General features: G+C 37.8%; 1 protein-coding gene across 7 annotated transcripts in view; it reads left to right on the top strand.

The window, feature by feature from the left end:
- Nucleotides 1-19,114, top strand: part of ATP13A3 (ATPase 13A3) — an 86,209-nt gene that overhangs the window by 6,319 nt on the left and 60,776 nt on the right. The window contains exon 3 of one of the 7 annotated variants that reach the window (XM_038003080.2): nt 17,568-17,667. The exons of the other annotated variants lie outside the window; for them this stretch is intronic. The gene's annotated coding sequence lies outside the window, so the exon portion shown is untranslated. The remainder of the gene's footprint in view (nt 1-17,567; nt 17,668-19,114) is intronic. 7 annotated transcript variants of the gene reach the window in all.

Genomic DNA, 19,114 nt, shown 5'->3' with positions numbered 1-19,114 from the left:
AATAAATTTCTGACACTGAGGAAAGTTGTTTGAGGATGGGGATTGCTGAAAAGTTTTCATAAAACGATTCTCTAGAGGGAACTATGCCAATACCGTATCTGTTAACATCTTAGACCCACAGGCCCATATTGGAGCCTTTGCTGGAGTCTGAGAGGGTAGAACATTAACTCGAATAGTAAACGTCAAGACCACGAAATTAATCTGTTAATCAGAATTTTGTCTTTTTTGTTGATTCTTACACTTACTCCCTGTGGATCTTGGTTTTAAATGATCAATTGACACTTAGAGACTAGTTAGATAAGAAATTAAATTTCCAGAAAAAGTGAGTTAACTATGTAAAGTAGAATTTCCTAATTACGTGGTCTGGAAATTGCTGATGTCTATAGAATCTTTCTCAAGTTTTAAGTAAAAATACTTGTAACTGATGTTGGATGGTAAGGTGAAAGATGGTTCTAGCTCAGTGAGTTTTTCTTATTTTTTTCACAAAGGAGTTGAACATTGAAATAAAGAGGTGTGAGACTGGAAAATAATGCGGAGAGATCATGGATTATTTAGATTAGTTCCTTTTTATAGAAGAGGAAAGTGAAGTAAGTGACAGTGTAAAGGATGTGGGGTTAGAACCTCAGATCCTTTCTCTACCTTGGGTATTCCTTTCACCCTTGCTTTAATTTTGTACTCTGTAGTAATGGCACATCTCAAAACTCTTGTGTTTTTTTTTTTTCCAGTGAGAGCTAACTTTTAAGGGTTGCCTTTACTTGCTTGACAGACTTCTTAAAACAAACTATATTTAGTTTGTTTAAAATGAGTCATGGAATTGCTCCCACATATGTGTCTAAGGGTGGCTTCTTTATATTCTTTATAGCATCCCTGTTGCTGTTTTTTCCCCCCCTTTTGTGAAAGAGGATGAAATATATTTTAGTTACTTATTTTGATATAAAAGACAAGTGTTTTAGGTCCTGAATTTTTTCTGATTGATCTAAAGAGCTGAATAAAGTGAAACCACCGTTCATGGGGCCTTTGGGCTTAAATTCTCAGATAAAAATCCTATGAAGTCAAAATTACTCTTGGAAAAAGTCTTTTAAAAAGGCACCAGTTTGAAAACTGGTTGGAAACTGAGAGTCTGTCTTTCAATTCCAGCTGTCAGTTTTCCTGTAGTTTTAGAGAGGTCCCTTTTTTGGTGAACTGGAATCCTCATCAGCTGTGTGAGACCTGTTTTGACAGGTGAATGGGTCTTTAGATTGACTGAGCATAGCAGATTTATAGTCTTCATTTCATGCTTACTCTGGGACAGGGATGTAAAGGCAGGCATACTATCATCATTATTTAAATTATTTTTCTCTGTTGCTTCTCCCCAGAGTATAAGTAGTTGAATTGGTTTAATTAAGTGCATATATGATAGGACTCCACAGTGTGAATAATGGAGAAATAACTTAGGTATTTATGAACGTCTGCTATCTCCCTAAGGTTATGCCACAAAAAGATCTAGTATAATTAAAAGGCTAGGTCATAAAGTTGAGAATATTAGGAGATTATTGGTACTTTCTATCATTCTGTGGGGATACTCAACTACTTTGAGTGTTTTTGTTTTGTTTTTTTAAAGAATAAATTTATTCCTTACTGCTAGCAAGATCTGCATTGTTTTAAAAGAGCTATATAAATTATTAATGGATTCCACAAAATTTAAAGTATCTGAACTTAAATATTACTCTGGGGATAGCACAGTAAGAAAATATGAGTGTGTAAAAACATGATGGTGGCTAAAACCTGAACACTCCTATGTCCCGGGAGAGGGCGTGGTGTATGGGATAAAAACGTAGGCTCCAGAGCCGTCGTGATTTTGAATTACAGCTGTGTCACATACCAGTCCTGTAGTCCGGATTAAGTAAGTCACTGAACCTCTGTGAGCTTTTTTATTTGCCAGATAGAGGTGATAAAGGGTACCTTAGAGAATTGTAAGGATACCAGTCTGAGTGAAGGGTAACTTATTATTTGTTAGCTTAGTAACATTGAAGATACCCAAAACAAGTCAGATGTGTGTGCGGGGGATGTGATTGATGATTGCTTTTTGGTTTTTTGTTAACTGGAACGGCAGGCAATAATGTTGTATTCAGGCTTTTTATGTCGAAAACACTCCGTGATTTTGTATCTTTAGTCGCAACATCCTCAAAAGCTCAAGATGTTAACCTCGTGTATCTCCGATACACATTTTATGTATATTTTAGTTTTTCACTTTGTGTCTCTGGTGTGTTTGCAGTCTGCTTTCTCTCCCATCTTCTATGTTACTGTTACCTGATGTCTCTATCTCTGACCACATTATAAAATTTAAATCTATCTGTAATTATGTTTATTTTATAGGACTTTATATGCCTTATTTTCATTTAAAAATTCTGATTAGTCAAATATTTCTACTTTTTTTTTAAAGAAGACTGAATTATATTTCAATTTTGTGACCTTTAGATTTCTTTAAACATGGAATCCTAGTCACTTGTTCCTTATATATTTTTCATTCATATCTAGATCATGCCTTAGCTTCTTAAGCCACCAGTTTTCTAAGCTCATTTACAATTTTCATCTGTAGTTTCTTTGTTTCTCCTTTTTTTAATGTTTATGTTTCTTATTTTCCTAAGCACAAAAGATAGAAACCTATTGAATGCTAATTATAATAAGTAGATTAGTATACTAAGTAAAATGTAAAGTACAACAGGCAAATGACATAATTTTGTCTGTAGCACTTACTTACTTGAAAGACTAGACTAACCTAGCAAACTCTTAGTTGAAATATTTAATGGGTCTTTTTGATATGAAAATGTACTTTTCATAGTTGTCAGCACTGCCTTAGAGTTAGTTGAAGAATAATTTTAAGCTAACCCATGGTTTTCTGTTCAGTGTTTGGTGAAAAGAATAGAATAAGCTCCTTAATTTAGTCAGATTCAGAAGCATCTTAAAGAGTACCCCCTCCCCCAATCCTTTCTCATCTCTGGTGCAGCCCATAGTGAATCACCATTCTTCGTATTCCCTTAATAGTTGTGGCAATGATAAGTTATTGTACTGCATAAGAGTTGTGATTTTATAGGTAGCAAGGAATGGGGCGTGGTTAGGGCCTCTTGGTTACGCCCTTAGGACTGAGTTGGTACATCTAACTATTCAGTAGTGTTGTAGTTCCTGTACATGCCACACACAGGGCTGGATGCTGGGGAGACATCGGTGCATGAGTTCTGCTCTGTCACACATACACACTCCAGCAGGTGAACACTGTGCTGTTGCACTGCACAAGTCCAGAGGATACCATTCATGTTGTATTCTTTAGGAATGTGGCTCCTTGGCCTGGCCTAGGATCTCTTTCATGTGAGAAAAGTTCAGAATCTCCATCACCTACAAGATAATCTCTATTGTTTATCATGTCTAACAAGACCCTTCATTATAATCTGATCCTGTCCTGTCTTTCTAAACTTCCATTTGTAATTATTCCTCAAAGGCCATCACCCTGTGCACCAGTCAGTTTAAATAACTTGTGTTCCTGGCATTTTTTAGGATCTCTCACTATAGTACTTCTGCATATGGCAGTTCCCCTGCTTGGGTTTCATCTCTCTATTTTTTCCCCTCATATTTTTCCTCTTACTGCTTGTTTGCTTGATCAGCTTTACATCCTTCAGGTCTTAGATAAAGGGATAGTTTTTTTCTGAAGTCTTTTCTGTTCTTGGTTCTCCTCTCTTTCTCCCTGCTGCCATTGCTCACCATTTTGTTTGATATTTGTTTGCTTACTTATTTGTCTAGCCTACTAGATGTGATTCCTTAAGGTTGGAAATTTAATCTTGTAACCGCCAGCATTTAGACCACTAGTTGGTACATGGTAGGCAATACCATTCTAACAAGTGACTTTTTATGAAATCAAATTGGCAATAAACCAGAATGATTATTGCTATAAATGCTAATTTAATATTTACAGAGTTATTTGAAATATTGGGATACTTGACAACATCTTGGTTTTCTGATTTCATTTACCATTTTCTAGTCAAGCAGTTGTTGGGGTTTGATTTCAGGGAACTGCTTGGCTAGAGTGAAGACACTGTTTTAAGTTCATTGGTGAACATGTTGGTGAGAACTTTCTGTCTGCTGAGGAATTAACCATAAGTGGTCTCAAACTAAAACAAATACACAGAGGTATTCAACCCAAGAAAATGGATGATCTGTAGGATTGTAGCGCTGGCCCAGCTCTGTCTCTACCTGTGGCGCTCACTGCAGCGAATCTGTAGGAATGAATGAAGTGAAGTGGAAACACTTCTGGGAGGCCCAGTCAGGAAGAGACTCCTAGACTCTTCTGGGCCAGCCTTTCTGTGTGATAGAGTGTCCACTCCCCATATTCTCTGCATACTTCTTTTAAAATTTTGTTTCTTAGCGATCCATCTTAGGTTAACAGCTATGAGAAGCTGTCACTAATTTATGTATTAACTTCTGAACAGAAAGATCCTGGTTAAGAGGGTTGATCTGAAGAACATAGTGCTGTGGTGGAGGTTGTGTAGAGTTCCATGAGATCACTAAGGGACCTGGGAACACAGGATATTGGGAGAACTGGGAAAGGGGAATAGGGATGAGATGTGGGAGCATGCCAAAGACAAAATTACTTTGTTTTCAAATTTTGCCCGGAAAAAGAAGAGGGATTCCACCCCTACTTCGCCCAGTCTTGCCGTGTCTCCTTTATTCAGCTGCACTGCTGGATGCTTGCCTGGTTCCCAGCCTTTGAGGTTTTTAGTCTGTAAGTTCAATATTGTTGGACAAGTGCTCTGATACCTGCAGAGGTGGGAGAAAGGTGGGGGCAGTCCTCTGCTAGGAGGTGGAAGGGACAATCAAAGCTTAGTAGCCTGAGCTGGTCCTGGAAGAGCAAGTAGGAGCTCTTTAGCCAGACTAAGAGAAGGGCGTTCTTGGCAGAAGGAATATTCTATATAAAGAATTGGAGTCAGGGAACAGTAGGGCTCTTTGAAGAATTACAGATTGTGTTCTAAATGAATGACATGTAAGGTTTGTAAGGGGTGAATGATAACCATTGATGAATGGCAGATGGTGTTGACAACTAGGCAGGGCCAGAGTCTGTAGGATCTTACATGTCTTGCAATCAGTTTTGACTTTGACCTTGAAACCCAGTTGGGTCTCCCTTCCACCCCAGTTCCTCATGGTAGGGAAATACATCATGTTGTGTGTTGTAAGACTTCAAAACCTTGCTAGTGAGAGGCCTGCTTAATATTGTTTAATCTAGTTCAACTTAATTTTTTTGAACAAACAAAAAACTTAGTTTAAAGGTACTCTTTTAGCAGTTTAGGAATTGCTACTACAGACGTACTCTTTTAGCAGTTTGGGAATTGCTACTACAGACAATGGGAAGCTACTGAAATTTTACGGAGAGAGAGAAATGGTTGTATCTGGCTGCATACAGACTTGAATGAGGGAGATGAGGGCTCAGGACCTGAATCAAGGCAAAGCCGATGGAGATAGGCATGGTGAGGTGGATTTGAGAAGGGTAGTCATGATAAGATGAGTGGCCGGTTGGATATAGAAGGTGTGAGATAGGAAGAGTTCAAAGGTGACTTCTAAATTCCTGGCTTGACTTTTTAGGCAAATCATGCTTATTAAAGGAGTATGGGGAATTGGTGGTGGCTGGGTGGTGGGGCAGATTTTTTGGAAGAAAGAAAAAATGAACCTATGGAATTTGAGCTGTCTGCAAACATGTAGTTGAATCTGTGGGTCTGAAGCACATGAGAGATCAGTGCTGAAAATGTGAATTGGTAGTTGCCATCGAGATGGTCCAGTAGTGCCGCCTCGATGAGATTGTTACAAAGAGAAGAGCCTGAGGAATATTAATAATTAAGAAGTGGGCAGAGGAAATGGAGGCTTGGTAACCTGGCTACCCGCCCAGCAACCCAGGCTAGTGTAATGTGAACTGCAGCACAGCAGAGTTGTAGGAGGTAAAATGGGCATTTGTGGGCTCTCTTAGGAACCTAGACACTCTTTTCCTTATGGAGAAATGTATTTCAAGTACATTTGGAGCAAGAATTGGTTTTTAAATGAATTTTGTCCTTTGAAAGATGGTGCTGCCTACATGTCATTCCTTGATTTGTTGGTGAGGCTTTTTCATGTAAAGTCACCCCATGCTTGACTTTCTGGGGAAAATGAAAAATACTAATCTTGATTAAGTAAAGATGATTTTTTCCTGGTTTTGAAAGACAGTATTCTGGTAAGTAGATACATAATGCCCATAAAAGTGTTGTGTAAACTAAATATTCCCGTACAGATGTCACTATTATGGTTGTTATAGTACCTAAATACATTGATTGTGGAGTGTGTGTGTGTGTGTGTGTGTGTGTGTGTGTTTTAAATCATGAATAGTGGCATACAGGACGATTATAAGAGGTTAGAAAGTTAACATTTTTCTGATGGTTGTACCATGAATAAGGTAATTAACTTCTTCAATAGTAACTTATATTAGTGTATTTTTGAAATATTTGTTGGATGTAAATGTTATGGGCTTTGTATTGTCTGTGCTGAGTTAGCATGGGTGGGTTTCAGATTAGACAAAGGACTCAAGTAGAAAAACCCAAATTCATGTAACTTAAAGTTGACCCAAGTACCTATGAGTTACAGTTACAGATTTGCAGGATTGTACTCTTTGTACAGAATAACTTCCTAGTGATTTTGTGCTTCTTTGTGGTTGGATTTTCAAATCAGAATCTGGAAGAGTGAAATATGAGTCATTCCGTAGCGTAGATCATGAGGAAAACTAATTTTGCTTTGTTTCAAATTGTAGAGTAATTCTGAAGTGAACCATACTGAAGTAATGAAAAAAATTATTTTTGGGTTTGCTATTAATAAGAAGAAACAAACTTTTCTGAGGTTTATATGTATCTCTTTAACACACTGAAGACTTGGAAGTATAACCTCTGGAAAATTTTCTTCTACTCTTCTTTTTTTCTTCTCTACTCTTCCCTATTCCTATACTATTCCCTAGCCTCCCCTTTTTCTCATCCTATCTTTTCCTCTCCACTGTGCTGCTCTATTTCAGCATCTTTCTATGCAGAATGTTGCTTTTTGTTTTATTATGCAACTACAGTGTAATCTTTTCAAATACTTTCATTAGTAATTTAAACTCAACATAGTCTTAGCAACAGTGCACATTACTTCGCTGAAGTGGTCACAGTCTGAGCAGTGTGGCCAGTTTGAAGCATGAATGTACAGTGAGCGCTGCGTCACAGCAGTCACTCGCCGGCGGCAGCTGTAAGGCTTCATCTCAGCAGTGTCTGGATTTCAGGTATATGGTAAAATGAGAATTCATGAATGTTTAAATTTCAAAGACCATCTTTAAATTGATGACTGAAATGTCAGCAGTTACTTGAGATTTTCATTAGTAGCATTACAGTTTCAAATGAATAGTTGTTAATTTGCATTATAATGGAATACATACATACATTTATGTATTACTCAACAAAACCCTTTACCTTAACTCTGAACTTAAAAGTATAATTTTTAGTTTGGGGGAATTAGGCTCATTTATCCATTTGGTTTGTTTACACAAGCTGTTAATGAAACTCTTGATTTGTCAATTCCTATTATATTAAATACCCATGTCACACAATTTCTTTTCTGCTTATTTTAACATACTCCGATTTCCAGCTGCTTAGGACGCAAAGGTGGGAGGATCCCTTGAGCCCAGGTGTTGGAGACCAGCCTGGCAAGATGAAGAGACCTCATCTTTATGGGGGAATTGGGGGAATTAATTAGGCCCGCAGCCCCTTCCTGCTCAAGGGAACATCCCTTGAGCTCAGGAGTCGAGGTTGTGGTCAGCTGTAACGGTGCCACTGTCTTCCAACCTGGGTGACAGAGTGAGACCCCATCTCTTAAAACCCAAAAAACTCTTTTATTTGTTCTAGTGTTTTTACTTTAAATATGTACTATCACCCCCTAAAGGAAAGAAAGCACAAAACTTTTATACTCTACTTCATAAGTCTAAAGATGCAGAGGAATTTGAAGAAACTGTTAATGGTACCCTCTGCCTTGCAATATGAGATGATGTTAACAATTTGGTGTATATCTTACACCTTTCTCTTTGGTCTTTTAAAAACACATATCCACAGAGTTATTTGGTTGCTATAAAAATAGTGTATTAGACATACTCCTTTTTTCCTGTTTTTATATATTATATAGCTCTATCTTGGTCTCTACACATAGATTTAACTTATTCTCCTTAATTCCATAAATTATTCATCTGTTCTTCTATTCATGGACGTTCAGGTAGATTCTAGGTTTTTTCCCCCTGCTGCAAACAGTGTGCAGTATATATGTTTTGTACCTATGTACCTATATATATATATATGTCATAGATTTTAAAAACTGGGATTGTTGGATCAAAGTATATAGGTTTTAAATTTAAATATCTTCTGAGATCAGATGAGACTGGCACGTTCAGAGTGATATGGCCGTAGACAAAATGTAAATGTCTTGTCAATTAGTTTTTTAAAAAGATAGTACAGATTCACTCCTAAGACCAATATATAAGATTGCTCCTTGTCAGGTTTTTTTTTTCCCCACCAGTTTAATGGGCAAATAATGTCTTACAACTTAATTTTGCACTTTAAATACATTGTCTTGTTCTGTAATAGGTTCATTTGCTCTTTGTTACTGTTCTCTCCCTTGCTTTACAACTTTGTAAGATCCCTAAATTCTAATTTTTTTTAGACTAGAATGTAAAGGGAGTGTTAATATAGCTGCCTCTGTCCTCCCCATTATCATTTGTTTTGTGTTTTTTTGCATATCTTAATTTTTTGTTGAGACACGTGAATGCAGGGCATCTTTTACAAAGGCAATTCCTGCTTTCCATGCCACGATCTCCGCTGGTACTAAAATAAAAAAATTCTCATTAAAATTTCAACTTTCATTTTAGATTCAGGGGATTCCTGTGCAGGTTTGTTACATGGATGATACTGTGTGATGCCAAGGTTTGGGGTATCATTAATCCCATCAACCAGGTAGTGAGTGGAGTACCCAGTAGGCACCCTGGCCCCACCCCTTCCTTCCTCTAGTCGTCCCCAGTGTCCATTCTTCCCCATCTTTATGTCCATGTATATCCGATGTTTAGATCCCACTTATAAGTGAGAACATGTAGTATTTGGTTTTGTGTTTCTGCATTAATTCGAATGCTTAAGATAATGGCCTCCAGCTGCATCCATGTTGCTGCAAAGGACATAATTTTATTTTTTTTATGGCTGCATAGTATTCCATAGTGTATATGTGCCACATTTTCTTTGGGCAGTTCACTGTTGATGAACACCTAGGTTGATTCCATGTTTTTGCTATTGTGAATAGTGCTATGCTGAACATATGAGTGCATGTGTCTTTTGTAGAACGATTTATTTTCCTTTGGATATATACCTAGTAATGGGATTGCTGGGTCGAATAGTAGTTCTATTTTTAGTTCTTTGAGATAATTTATCATCTTTAATCATTCTTGATCACTTTGGATAACTGCAACAGTTCTGTTTATTAAGTCTTGTAACTCAGCCTTTTTTCCTTCCTAATGTTGGAACATCCCCTAGTGGTGAAAGAGTGTACCAGCAGGCCATATACAAAGGCTATGCTTGTGTAGCTCAAAACCTTTTTGGTTGATATTTATTGTAGAAATTATTCCACCTGCCTTGTTTTACTGAAGAAGTTGAGACCAGTGTGAAGGAACTTGCATCATAGTTCATAGTTCATGTTGAGTTAATTGTTATTTAAGGAAAAGTTAAGGATGTGTGGGTTTGTTTTTTTTTTTGTTTTTTGTTGTTGTTGTTTTTTTTTTTTGGCTACTGTGCAACAAAACTTTTATTAACATTTTGAGCAGGTTCAGCTATCACTGAAACTGGTCATTTCTAAATTTAAATTGGGACAAATGGCTACGGTGCAGAGTTAATGCCGTTATTGGACACTGCGAATAGGAGACTGAAGAACTGACAGCCATTCCTCAGGTGGAGTCCAGGTGCAGAGTTAACTCTGGATGTTGTAATCAGAAAGAGTGTGATCTTCCAGCTGGTTGCCTGCAGAAACGCGCCTCTTCTGGTCAGGGGCATACTTTCTGTACCCTGAATCTTGGCCTTTACATTCTCAGTGGTGTCACTGGGCTCCTCCTCCAGGGTGATGGTCAGGGTCTTCACAAAGATTTGCATTTTGACCTGTTAGTGAATTCAGAGATACTGCAAATTGCGAGTCACCGCCACTGTTGCTCGACGAAGCCAGCCACTGAATCTAAAGTTGACCCTTGTTCTGTGCTCTTTTCATTTATTTTTGTTTGTTTTGGGGATGAAGTTGTAAATCCTACTGTTATAATGTAGTAAAGAACCTGGCACAAGATGCACACTTAATTCTTAGGGGAATTAGTTTGATAAAAATAATTGAGGGCTGGGTGTGGTGGCTCACGCCTGTAATCCCAGCACTTTGGGAGGCCGAGGTGGGCAGATTGCTTGAGTCCAGGAGTTTGAGACCATCCTGGGCAACATAGTGAAATCCCATCTCTATAAAAACACAACAAATTGGCTGGGCACGATGGTACACACCTGTGGTCCCAGCTGCTCAGGAGGCTGAGGCAATAGGATTGCTTGAGCCCGGAAGGCGGAGTTGCAGTCAGCTAAGGCTGTGCCACTGCATTCCAGCCTGGGAGACAGAGCAAGATGCTGTCTCAAGGTTTTTTTTTGTTTTTTTTTTTTGTTTTTTTAATTTGCTGTTACTTAAACGCTGTATTATGGGCACATGCTTTTTCAGCTGGGCCAAAATGTAGAGGAGGTAGAACTAAATCTAATTAATAGAAATATACTTGTTAAAGGAGGCTTCAGAATGACAACTTTCTCTTGTCTGGGGTAAGATGCAGTCAAAGAGAATGGTCTGATAGAGCACCATGATGTATTTCAAAGGTTCCTGCAAGTTGAGACCCAGGGTTGGCCTTGCATTGTAGAATTAGAAGTTTAGGCGTATATTCAATCAACTATTCAGTTTTCCTTCTAGAAGGCATTCAAAAGGCACTGATGTCTCTTCCTCACTCCCAGCCAGCCCAGAGGTAGCTATTGTCACCAATTTATTGATGTATTCGCCTTTTTGATTATCTCAGGGGTAGGTGCCAGTTTTCTCTCTAAGCCATTTTGCTTCTGCCAGTTTTGAATATTCAGTCTGGGACTTATCACTGTTTCCTATTGCCTGCTGCAGCATTTTTCATCATAGATAGTAGTAATGTTTTGAAATCTATTTAGCAATCATAAGAGTCTTGTAATTCTTAGCCTTGAATGTGGAATTTTAAAGTTACAGACTTGAGAGCAATTTAGGGGAAAGTATGAAAGTTTTAAGAACACAGTAGTAGCTTGAATAATTGAAATAGAAAATCTCTCAATGATGTAAGTGGACATTTTGAGAATGCAGACTGTTTTATTACATTTCATATAAATGATATTTTGCATATTTTCTTATTTTATAAAGAGAGAGTAAAATGCACGTATCATTTGTCAGTCCAAAGGTAACTTCCCCCTTTTTGCCAAATACTATACAATTAGACAAAACTCTGTGGGATTTCTCTGAATAAAAGGGTTGATTTTGTTTTTTAAATAGTGTATATAAAGAAGTAATAAAGTACCTATCCTGGAATGAATGGTATAGTGTAGGCTAAACTCTTCTTCGTATTGATCCTAGTATAGGTAATTAGGTTATCTTTCCTAATTATAACTTATTTTGTTATAGCTATCACATTGTTTTGTAACATACAAAAAAGTATAATTATACAAAGACTCCACTTTACAAATGTAAATACAGTCTTGGTTTGGTGTATATTGGATACAATGGTCTTCCTTAAGCCTAAACACAGAAACAAAAGCATATTATAAGAGAAAGTCCAAGATGGGAAGTGATAAAGTGGGTATTGAGTAGAGCTTTGTTAAAATTTAGCTGGTATCCTTGTAAAATTTCCACGTATTCATTAAATTAGATTATGTCATTCTTATTTTTAGGAGCTGACTTGAAGTTTTAAGTTTTGCCCTCATAAAGAATTGTCACAATTTGGTTTTATAGTTGGATGTTTCTGATTTTTGAAAAATTCTTTTTATATATATTTGTATAGGTATTAAAATTGAAATTGTTTAGTGAGTAGAGTTAGGGCTTTAAACGTATTGGGGCATATTTTATTTCAACAGCAAAAAATAGAACTGATTTTGAACTGCACAAGGTTATCTTCTCAGTTGCTATAAATTTTACAAGTTTGAAAATAAAATAATATTTAGAATGCTAGCTGTGCTGTTTATATTTCAAGATCATTAAAGCACTCGGCTTCTGTGGTCTTTAAAGATGGGTTTATCATATCTTTATTTAACATTGGTAGGTATGTTTAATTCTCAGAAAAAAAATCTAGGACTACAAAACAAAGCAGGATAATTCCTTCTCTCATTCAGCAGTACAAGGTGTCACAGAAGTCTCAGTGAAGTTTTAATTTTTAAACTCCAGAATTATATATGTTATAAACTTAAACACCATTGAGAAAGTCAGTTACTTGAATTTCTTTTATACTTACTTATTTTTGTGATTTTTTTTTTTTTTTTTTGAGACAGAGTCTCATTCTGTTCCCCAGGCTGGAGTGCAGTGGTGTGATCTCTGCTCATTGCAACCCTCCGCCTCCCAGGTTCAAGCAGTTCTCTTGCCTCAGCCTCCCTAAGAACTAGGATTACAGATGTGCACCACCACACCTGGCTGATTTTTTTTATTTTTAGTAGACATGGGTTTCACTGTGTTGACCAGACTGGTCTCGAACTTCTGGCCTCATGTGATCCTCCTGCCTTGGCCTCTCAAAGTGCTGGGATTATAGGCGTGAGCCACTGCACCCAGCTGTGAATTTTGAATAATGCATTTTTTTGGTGTGTGTGTGTGTGTGTGTGTGTGTGTGTGTGTGTGATGGAGTCTTGCTCTGTCATGCTGGCTGGAGTGCAGTGGTGCAGTCTTGGCTCACTGCAACCTCCACCTTCCGGGTTCAAACAGTTCTCCTGCCTCAGCCTCCTGAGCTACCTTGCCTGGCTCATTTTTGTATTTTTAGTAGAGATGGGGTTTCACCATGTTGGCCACGCTGGTCTCAAACTCCTGACCTCAGGCTTTCCGCCCGCCTTGGTGAATAATGCGTTTTTAATTTTAGTTTTTTACTTCAGTACTGCTGAAGATGGCAAATACTGACTGAAGGAAAAAATTAAGTTAAAAACGTGTTACTCAAAATTGCTTTGCTTGAACTGTTACTTGATTACAGGTCATTCTTTAAATCACTTTGTGAAATTACCTACTTTGGAATTGTAGGCACATACATAGACTATCCTTAAAAAAATTCAACACTGTCCACCCTCACTATTATAATATTGTTACAGCTCATGAGAAACTCAGGTTTGAAGCAAAGATGTCTTTGAGGTTTGGAGATTTCTGTGTCTGAAAACAACTCATCTTGTTTTAAGGAAAGAAATCTGACTAACTTTTGGCATAGTATAGGATAAATATTATACTTTAATAGTTTGTAGTAATTACATAATGTGAAAAAATAAGTAAACTTTCAAAAATTAACGTATTTAATTTAGTGAGATTTTTTTCCAGTAGCTTCACTTTGTCCCATACTGCTTTTTTTTTTTTAAGACTCGCACAGCAAATCAAGTTTATTATAAATTCAAGGAAGGGTTTGGTTAAGCACAATAGCCTATAAGCTCCTTGCTATTCAGATAACATCAAGACTCAGGCATGCACTGTGGAATGGGAACTTCGGTGAGCTAACTAGCTAGGATTCATTCAAATAATAGGAGCTCTACCTGTGACAGATGGCAGAAGGGCACATCTTCTGAAAACTTACTAAAAATTGGTGAATTACAGAATTCTAAATTTTAATATCTTCATCATTCTGAAAGCAGTTCAGACAGAACCAAAACAGAAATATTTGGCATAAAATTGTAAATTTTTGTGCTTAGTTTTATTTTTATTCTTAAGAGCCAGCTTCTGAAAGCCGCCCAATATCAGGAATTGGGAAGAGTGATGACACAGTGCTATTGGTGAGAAAATCCTTCAGTTTTTTTCTCTGACGTAAAATTTTGACTTGATTAAAACCATGGTGCCAGCAGCCGCAGAAGTTCCACTTCTGTGAGTAACGGGTTGATCAGTTGGGTATTCATGCTTCAAATGTCTGATTAGATATATAGTGGAATTGTATTTAATATATATTTTTATCTTGATAAGCAGTGTATTTTAAATATGTTTGTGTGGTTTTTTTTAATCCTCTTGGAGTCATTGAAATAATCAGGGCTCTTACTTATGTAGATTTAAAATTTAAGTATGTTTATAACATACATATGTTATAAATGTAAGAGCTGTTGGAATTGGCACGTTGGAGTTGACTAAAAGTTTATGTGAAAAGTGAATTCTTGGGTAATTTCCTTTGAAGTATATAATGTACTCAAAGTGAATATATTAATTGGAGGTTTTTAGAGCAACTTTTTATTTGAATTATTTATTTTTAGCACTTTGGTAAAATTTGCTAAGACTTAATTTGCTTTAGAAACCAACTACATTTTAGAGAAATTACACTCATAAAAAGAGTAATGGTGTTATATGGTTAAAAAATTGTATTTTTAAAAGTATGAAAATAGGTTGCTATAGGCAGTGAACTATCAATAATAAGCCCATTTAAAACTAATTGGAATAGTTCTTTCTGTGGTCTAACTGTAGAAGATGAAGTGAAAAATATAATTATGCTGAACTAAGGTGAACAAACTCTTTCTATAGATATTTGGAGAAAAAATTTTAAATTTAAGTACATGGGCTTAGTGAAAACGTTGGATTTTAACAGCAGTTCCTTTCTAAAGTTATAAAACATGCTTATTCATCTATTTATGTGTACATTCTACATTGAAAAATTTGGATTTACAGGAGTGGGAAGTCTATAGGTTTGTGGGAAATTGATAGAGAAGGGTGGAGAAGAGTAAGATTCAAAAACCGACAAAAGTTTGGTGAATTGAGTTTATGGTTAATACTTGGTACACAGTAGATTGAGTCAGTGGACTTTGGACCCCTAGAGGCAGAGTCCTCAATATTTGTGGCCCTTTCTGCCAGAAATAAATGTCTTCTGAAAATTTTCTTCTATCTAAAAGCTTCAGATGGGTGGATATTAATTTTTAAATTTTTAATTTTTTTAGCAGTGGAGTCTCACTGTTCTGCCCAGGCTGGACTCAAACTCTTGGGCTCAAGTGGTTCTCTCATTTCAGCCTCCTGAGTAGTTGAGACTATAGGCATGCACCACTGCACCCAGCTGTTTAATTTATTTTTTGAAAAGCTTTTCTATTATCAACAATTTCTATACATTAAAAAGTAGAAAGACTAGTATAATGGACTCCCATGTACCCATTCACTCAGCTTTTAACTTAGCTTTAGCAGTTATCAAACTCATGGCCATCCCCTGGTCAATAAAGATGGGTTTTTAAATTTAACAATTTTTAATTTTGAAGTAACTTTAAACCTACAAAAAAGTTGGTGTATCAGTGTCAGGTTGCTTCTTAAGTTCCTTGATTAGCCTTCTGATACTTCTGATACTTGCAGAGTCTGTTATGGTATATCTGCTTATTACTGATATTGGTAATTTGCACCTCTCCCTCCCCATTTTCTTTCATTTTGATGAGTCTAGGTAGCAGTTAACAATTTTATGGATTTCAGAGAACCAGCCTTTTTGGTTTCAGTGACATTTCCTCTATCTTTCTGTTTTTTTATTTTATTTACTTTTTTCTCTAAATTTTATTTCCCTATAGCAGTTATTCTGGGAGTAATTTGCTATTCTTTCTCTGCTTTTCTTAAGGGGGAAGCTGAGGTCATGACCTTTCTTCTCTCAGATACTGGAATTTAGTGCTGTAAATTTTTTTCTCAGTACTGTTTTTGTGGCATCTTACACATTTCAGTATATCATTTTTATTCAGTTCAGAATACTTTATATTTTCCACTTTGATGACTTTGACCCATTGGTGTTTTAAAAGTTTGTAATTATTTTTTTTGAGACGGAGCGTCACTCTGTTGCCCAGGCTGGAGTGCAGTGGTGCGATCTTGGCTCACTGCAGCCTCTGCCTCTGGGATTCAGGCAATTCTTCTGCCTCACCCTCCCAAGTAGCTGGGACTACAGGCGTGCACCACCATGCCTGGCTAGTTTTTTTTTTTTTTTGTATTTTTAGTAGAGATGAGGTTTCACCATGTTGGCCAGGCTGGTCTCGAACTTTTGGCCTCAGGTGATCTGCCTGCCCCAGCCTCCCAAAGAGATGGGATTACGGATGTGAGCCTGCGCCTAGCCTTATTTACTTGAAAACAGTTGTATTATTTCAGGTCTTAGGTTTAAGCTTTGTTAGGCAGTACCAGAGCAGTTTTTGTTTGAGGCAAATTTTATCCCACTAACTAAAGCAAAAATCTGAATACCCTTCCTGATTCCTTGTGGCTAATGGGGTTTTCCACTGTGGTTGGTAAAAATGGATATGATTCCCAGCCTTTTGTGAGCCCTCGTGGTTTAATCCCCTTCATCATTTTGGGTGGTTCTCTCCCTGGCCTTCGGTAGTTTCTTCACACACAAGTGCTGAGCAGTGCGCAGCTGAAGGCTTGAGGGAGTCCGTCTTGCAGATCAGTTGTCTTCCTAGTGGGCCAGACTCTCTTCTGGTGATCTCATCCGCAAATCTCATTGCTTTGGTGCTGCCCAGACTTCCGGTTTCGTCTCCCAAACTCAGAAACTGCTGGGCTCCCTCGGAGCGACCTGTCCTCCCTCTTTATGTGACCCGTGAAGTGTTTTCCGTCAGTAAAGTGGGATGGTTGTAGGGCTTGCCTAGTTTGTTTTTTTGATCTCTCAGTTATCAGTTTTCTTCATTGCCTGATGTACAATTCCTTGAAAACGATTATATGATTTGTTGTTGCTTTAGGGCAGGAGGGCAAGTATGATCCCTTTTGTTTCAACTTGGTTGGAAGCAGAAGTCTCCATATGAGAATGCGAAGTAATCCCTTCCCTGAGGAAGCATATTTTAGGTGGTGGTGATTGGAACTGGAGATCAGAATTGGTTATCAACAAAGACCCCATGGGATGTGGTGGCTCATTCCTGCAATCTCAGCATTTTAGGAGGCTGAGGTGGGAGGATTGCCTGAGCCCAGGAGTTCTGAACCAGCCTGAGCAACATAGTGAGACCCTGTCTCTATTTAAAGAAAACAAACAAACCCAAACCAAAACTGACCCTGGTGACTGCTGAGTGATGACTACAAGATTCACTTTTGAGCTTAACCTCAGACTAGTATTGTTTAGCCGGGACAGTGTCAAAGCAAAAGGTCTTTGGTTTATCCTTTGATAGTAGGCCTGTACGGTATTATTACTTTACACATTCAGGTGATGATGGTTGATCTTCTCTACAGGGAAAGAGCCTGGGCTTATTCTCACCATAGTCTCTAGTAGCAGGCGCAGCCCTTGAGAATAACTGACACCCAAAAGTGTTTGATTTTATGGAACATTATTATGGTGGACTAACTCTGGTAATATGCTCTAGGACCATTACACTGCCCTAGGTGGAGAAGACCTTGTTACCATGCCCAGAAGATTTTGTATGGTCATACGGCTTGTTTAGAGGAAGTTGGACCCAATAGTGTGTAAGATTTCTCCTTTTCCACAGTGGCACCAAGTTCATTGTCTTGCTGGTTATTTATTATTGTACCAATGTTTATGTATTCACATATTTGATAAGAATGTCATAGTTAGGAGTGAAATTATTAAAACGACATGAGTAACTGTACAGACAGACCCGTCTCTTTTTTGAGATGAAGTCTTTCTCTGTGGCCCAGGCTGGAGTACAGTGATGTGACCTCAGCTCACTACAACCTCTGCCTCCTGGGTTCAAGCAATTCTCCCGCCTCAGCTTCCTGAGTAGCTGGGATTACAGGCACCCACCATTATGCCCGGTTAATTTTTGTATTTTTGTAAAGATGTGGTTTTTCACCATGTTGGCCATTCTGGTCTTGAACTCCTGACCTCAGGTGATCTGCCTGCCTTGGCCTCCCAGAGTGCTGGGATTACAGGCGTGAGCCACCAAGCTCGGCAGCTAGACCCCTCTTTTTGGTTACTTTATGATAGAACATCAGGAAGTTTCAACAATGTTATGTATGGGGTTACTTTAAAGTTCTGCATTTGGTTTTTACTTGGCTGTTAATGTATATCATCTTAAAATAAATAGGTATTGTTACTTAGTGCACATTTTAAAAATCAGGTCATTGGCCGGGTGCGGTGGCTCAAGCCTGTAATCACGGCACTTTGGGAGGCTGAGACGGGCGGATCACGAGGTCAGGAGATCAAGACCATCCTGGCTAACATGGTGAAACCCTGTCTCTACTAAACAATACAAAAAACTAGCCGGGCGAGGTGGCGGGTGCCTGTAGTCCCAGCTACTCGGGAGGCTGAGGCAGGAGAATGGTGTGAGCCCGGGAGGTGGAGCTTGCAGTGAGCTAAGATCCGGCCACCGCACTCCAGCCTGGGCGACAGAGCGAGACTCCGTCTCAAAAAAAAAAAAAAAAAAAAAAATCAGATCATTTATTCAGTAAGCATTTTTGAGTGCGTACTGTGTGTCAAGCCTGCTGTGCACTGGGTAGATGAGTAGAGTATGGGATCTGAAACGAAGGCAGTAATATTCCCATTGTGAGATCAGCCTCATCTAAAGCAGTGGTTATCAAACTCGGGGGGCTGAAACCCATCTACCTTCTTGAAAATTTTTGTGGATGCTAAAGGGCTTTTATTTATGTGGACTATAGCTATTGATACCATATATGAATTAAAACTGATATTTTAAATATTTATTAAAAAATAAAATAATTACATTTTAAGTAACATTTTTAGAAGATATTTTCTGAAAAAACAAAAAGTTAGAAAACTGGCATCGTTTTACATCTTGCAAATTTCTTTAATGTGTAGCTGAATGTTTAATATTTGAAATACAAAAAAAAAAAAAAAAAAAGGAAAAATATGTCAGTGGGCTCAATGAATTTTTTCCCTGGACAAGCTTTCTAGGTAGTCAGAAGCAATCAGAAAGTTGCCCGGTGGACTTGG

Source organism: Chlorocebus sabaeus, chromosome 15, assembly GCF_047675955.1.
Source record: "Chlorocebus sabaeus isolate Y175 chromosome 15, mChlSab1.0.hap1, whole genome shotgun sequence".
Taxonomy (NCBI): Eukaryota; Metazoa; Chordata; class Mammalia; order Primates; family Cercopithecidae; genus Chlorocebus; species Chlorocebus sabaeus.
The sequence above is the reverse complement of the archived record's forward strand: the minus strand, read 5'-3'. Positions and strand labels throughout refer to the sequence as shown.